The sequence below is a fragment of the Phascolarctos cinereus genome, unplaced genomic scaffold, assembly GCF_003287225.1.
Source record: "Phascolarctos cinereus isolate Bilbo 61053 unplaced genomic scaffold, phaCin_HiC Scaffold_7;HRSCAF=346, whole genome shotgun sequence".
Classification (NCBI taxonomy): domain Eukaryota; kingdom Metazoa; phylum Chordata; class Mammalia; order Diprotodontia; family Phascolarctidae; genus Phascolarctos; species Phascolarctos cinereus.
Window position 1 is genome coordinate 135,841,300 of NW_027556180.1, and position 5,535 is coordinate 135,846,834.

General features: G+C 36.9%; 1 pseudogene; it reads right to left on the reverse strand.

The window, feature by feature from the left end:
- Window positions 1–325: 325 nt before the first annotated feature.
- Window positions 326–1,219, reverse strand: LOC110223552 (small ribosomal subunit protein uS5 pseudogene; annotated as a pseudogene).
- Between the last annotated feature and the right edge of the window lie 4,316 nt (window positions 1,220–5,535).

Below are 5,535 nucleotides of genomic sequence, written 5' to 3' on the forward strand. Positions count from 1 at the left end.
TTTCTGTGAGACACATGGTAGGAAGGGGAGATGAGGAGGTGGCCCTTAGGCCCTCCCCCTCTTACTACCTGGAGTGAAGTGAAGTTGCACTTTACCTTCAGATAGAATGCATGAAAAGCCCACCTCCCCCTCCTCTTTTTTTTTCTTTTTTGTTTTGGTCAGGCAGATTTAAAGATGCATACAGTTTTGGATATGCAGTCAAATGAAAAAGGCTACTATCAAGTACATTGCATAACAACACAGAATGTCTGTCTATGCACCAGTCCTCCAGTCTCCCAGAAACATGGTGCCAAGTGGCTTTTTTTTTTAGCAGGCATAGTTCAATTTATTTGTTTATAAAAAACATCCATGTGGTTGCCACAGCAGCTGCCTGGGTCCTCTGGACAGACACTCAAGTGTGAGTCCTCACAGGATGGTTGGTGAATTCCTGGTAGGGAGACTTAGTGAACACAGTCTTCTACAGGTCTGGGGTTAGATAGCTGCATGTTTTGGAGATGGCATCAAAGGTAGCTTTAGCAAAGCTGCCCAGAGTGGCAGTACAGCGTCTTGCAGATGTGTAGCAGTCATCAATTCCAGCCATCCTCAGGAACTTCTTAGGCAGAGAAGCTGAGATGATGCCAGTACCTCTAGCGGTGGGAATCAGTCACACCAGAACTAATCCACATCACCCAGTGCCCTTGCAGGGCACTGTGTGAGGCTTGCCAATCTTGTTCCCCCAGTAGCTATGTCTCCCAGGAACGATGGACGGCTTGGCCAGAATGATAGAACCATGAATAGCTGTGGCCAGTTCCTTGGAGCACTTGACACCCAGGCCAACATGTCCATTGTAATCACCGATGGCCACAAAAGCCTTGAATCTGGTATGTTGTCCAGCTCTAGTTTGTTTCTGAACAGGCACGATTTTCAGAACCTCATCTTTCAATGAAGATCCCAGGAAGAAATCTATGATCTCAGACTCTTTGATAGGAAGGGAGAAAAGATAGATCTCTTCCAAAGACTTGATCTTCATGTCCTTGACTAGCCGGTCCAGCTTAGTGACAGGAACCCTCTCCTTGTCTTTGGCCTTTCCTCCCCCAGCCCTGCGGCCGAGGCCTCGACCCCAGCCCCAACCTCGACCTTGGCCCCCACTGCCAAAGCCGCCTCCAAAGCCACCTCAGCCTCCAACTTTGGAGCCCCTGGGGCCTCCTGCTCCTCCTGCAGCACTGGTATCATCCACCATTTGGTGTTTACTAGAAGTAGAAGCACCAAGTGACTTCTGTGTGGGTGATACCATCTTATATGATATGGCTATTTGTCAAAACCCCAATTCATGTAAATTCAGAGACTTAATTACTATAACAAGTTCTTAATTTCTCTTTGTTGCTTTACTTTTTTTGTTTCTTTGCTTCTCTCTTCTTCCTTTCTTCCTTCTTACTCTCCATATCTCAGACTGGAAATGAAATGGCCACATACAGACCTGAACCCAATACTTTCTGATCAAAATGGCAGGTTTATCCTGCAATTTTTTTTCAGCCTGAGCCATTCTCACCCCACCTCCTTTGTTTTGTGTCCCACTCCCAGAACCTAGACACATAGGTGCCAGATTGAATGAGGACACCCTCAGCTATAGCCTCACTACATCTCAGTACTCCTGAATTCTAGTTATCCATCAAACTCAGCCTCCCTGGCTGCAGGTTCTACAGGTATATACTACTATGCCCAGTGATTCATACTATTTTTCAAATCTTTTGTGGGTAATTTTGGATACTGTTTCTTTACTCCAGTGAATTAACTCTCTCTCCCAGCTTGTGTTACTTGCCAATTTGATAAGTCTGTAATTTATGCCTTCATCCAACTCACTGATAAAAATATTGAACAGGACAAGATCTAGCTCTCGGCTCTAGGCAAATTACCAGAGACTTCTTTTTAGTTTGACATCAGTCCATTAATCAGATGTGTAATTAATGTCATTTCTCAAAATCCTAAAAATATTCTTTTATTCCCCTGAGAATTATCACATGAAATTCACTTTTCACATGTTAGGGTTCCAGAGTATGTAGTTTTAATATTATGTCTCCTAAAAAGATAAATATTATCTCTGTGATTCAGGAAATAAATAGAAAACAACCAGCCCAATTAATTAAAAACATGCATCAGTTAATGTTTTGTGAGTAGTGCAGAATAAATGTTTATAAATTCCCAATTAAAAGAGCTAAAATGATATTATTTCTTTAGTAGAAATTTATTAACATGTCAGTGATAGGTGATACTTATTAAATAATTGCATAGAGTAAGAAAACTAATCAGCCATTTACTTACAATATAGCATGAGTATCTTAAGAATTCCATGGTTCATCATTTCAATCTTCTCTAACAATTTGGCTACCAACTGGAACTGTTGAACCACTCAGCTTAGCCCAATCTAGATGTTCCTTCCTATTGCTTGTCCATGGATTGTTATCTGGATGAGATTGGTGTTTGGAACTTGACTCCAAACTACCCTATCCTTCTGTCCTCGGATTAGAATGGCCAGTTACACAAGGCACTCAGATGGCACTTGTGTGAATCAAAACTGAATAACATATACTTCATGTTCTCAAATACCTGACATGTAATAATACCTATATTGTAAGCTATTTGTGTACCATCTGTTTTAATTATGTTAAAAAATGAGCAAACACATTTTTAAAATTCATATCCATTAAGAGGCATAAGAATATATTTTTCTATACTTATTGCAAATATGCTTTAAATTTTGTCTTTTACACATATTTTCATGGGAAATTTTACCTCACCTAAAATATAACTACAGATGATTTCTTTTATGTTTTGCTTAGGAAACATTTCTTTGTAATGTCCAACAATAGTTAGCATATTTTTACTCTATTTGCCCTGGTATTGTTTTTCTTGGTGGAGGTTAATATATGTAGATCACTGGTAGCACCTTAATTTGCTGGGAAATATTCTAATATGAATCCAATAGAGAGGTCTTTGGTGACATATCTCACTAATGTAAAGACTTTGAGAACATAATTTACAGAGGTGGGGACAAAAGAATGAGGTAAAAAAAAAATAGAAGGGGGAAGAGGCAAGTACCCTGAGAGACCTTATTTTGAAAATTGCCCAAATGACAACTCCCACAAAGTGATATTAACCTGAATACATCTATACCTGAAGCAGTGTCCAGAATTTGTTATTAAAATAAATTTTAGGAAATGAGGTTCTTGGTCCTCTGACCTGTAAAACCCTTTCTTTGTTTATGCTGTTGTTCCTAGAATCTGCAACAAACCTGTTTACAAATCTTTCTGCCCTCCCCCCCCCCAGCAGGTAGAAAGGCATGGAAGTCAAGCCTGAAATTGCCAATAGATAAACTTTTGTGTCATGTTTCCCTGATTTCTGCATTATTTGATTTTTTTTTTTACAGGTAAAATGAATTAAAGGTTAAATTAGACCTATTTTCTTTGAGAGTGTTCATTCTGAGCTGAATATACAAGCTGAAATTCCCCAGAATTAATTCACTACCTTATACTGCATATTTTATATTAAATTTCATACATCACTTACAGTGGATGATAAAGAAATTCCATTTGGGTTTTTGAATTACATATTAAAATACTTAAGAAATGAAGAATATTCTATAAGAAAAATAAATGTCATAACTAGATTTTTGTATTTCTTATTTAATAAAATGCCAAAATCTATTTAGAAATATTTTATTGAATAATTAGAAATAACATATACTGCAAAAAGAAAAAAATGTAGTGAAATACATGCGGACATGCAAATATAGTGAATTCTGCTATAAAGTATTATGTATTTCTGGGGGAAGCTAGGTGGCACAGTGGATAGAGCACCAGCCCTGGAGTCAGGAGAACCTGAGTTCAAATCTGGCTTCAGACATGTAACACTTACTAGCTGTGTGACTCTGGGCAAGTCATTTAACCCCAAATGCCTCATCAAAAAACAAACAAACAAACAAAAAAGTGTTATGTATTTCTAAAATCACTAACCTGTACAAAAGCAATCCATAAAAACCATAGATATTATGTGAAAAATGGAGTTAGGGGTACAACATTCAAAAACTTTGTCAGTGGCTTAAAAATAACATAGGAATCTAACAAAAATGGTAGTACCGTTTTATACGTCTTTAATGGGTACAAAAAAATACGTAAATACCACAATAAAGGCAGTGTCATGGGCATAACGCAGCTGCTAAGGCTGTCACCTTGTTCCCATGAGATCCTAGGCTGTCAAAGTTGATGCTTATATGGATGAGGGTAGCCTGTGGGCAGCTACTCTGGGAAGAGGTGGGACTGCTCAATCAGAATATGACACATCAACTTGCAAAAGACTTTGCTTATGAAAATGAGTATGGGAAGCATGTTGTAGGTTGTGAGTTATAGGAAAGTGGTATTATCCAACCACACACAATAGATACCACGGACCATAAACTAAGTAAGGTAGGTGTTTGAAGAGTCTCTCTCTCTCTCTCTCTCTCTCTCTCTTCTTTCTCTGTCTCTCTCTCTCTCTCTCTGTATGTCCATTTTGTTGGCATTTCAGCTGAGTGCAGTTTGATGTTTGTTGTTGACAAAATCACATATAAGGAAATGTGAAATTCATGTTATACTCAAGTTTTTCCCTAACATATCAATCACTTTGGAACAAATTCACATTTTCAGAATAAGCAGATTAACATAAATGACTGTACGCATGTTTTATAAAACTATGTAAATGTACGTAAATCTTATCTTTCTTTTCTCTATTTCTAACTCTATCTGTATTTATAGTTGCAACTGTATCTCTCTTTCCTCTAGCTCTAGCTTTACAACCACACCTATATTATTATGGATATATATTAATATGGATGTGTGTGGACTTATGCGTGCAAATTATATATATATATATATATATATATATATATTCTATATGTAAATTATATATATAGATAATACATATTTATATATGTATGTATACAGATTTATATAAATATGTATTATATATAGATAATACATATTTATATATGTATGTATACAGATTTATATAAATATGTATGTCCATATCCATATCCATAGCTATATGTACTTTATCAGATATGAAGTTCCAAAGTCATTTGTGTGTGTAAACCTTGTATATCAGAGGCTTTGTACATTGCAAGGCCTTTTATGTTTTACAAGAATTCTCATTTCTCTAATTTGTTTCTCTCATCTAAATTAAGTGGGCACTTTAATATCTGACATAGCATCTTCTCTGGGGGTAGTTATCAATTCCCTTCATAAACACATGGCCATTTAAGGCTTAATATTTCAGCAAATATTTATTAAGTGCCTGTTGTGAGCACATACTAGGCACTGAGGCTACAAAGAGAAACAAAACAAACCAAAACAAAACAAACATTTTTTGCCATCTAGATATTTATATTCTACCCATGGTTGTGCTAGAGCCCCCTCCAGACAACCACTCATTAAATTTTCAGTGTGAACATTTACTGGCAAACCTACAAATCAAAGCTCTATCTGTCTATCTAGAATTATTGATGATCTAGACTTTAAGGAAATG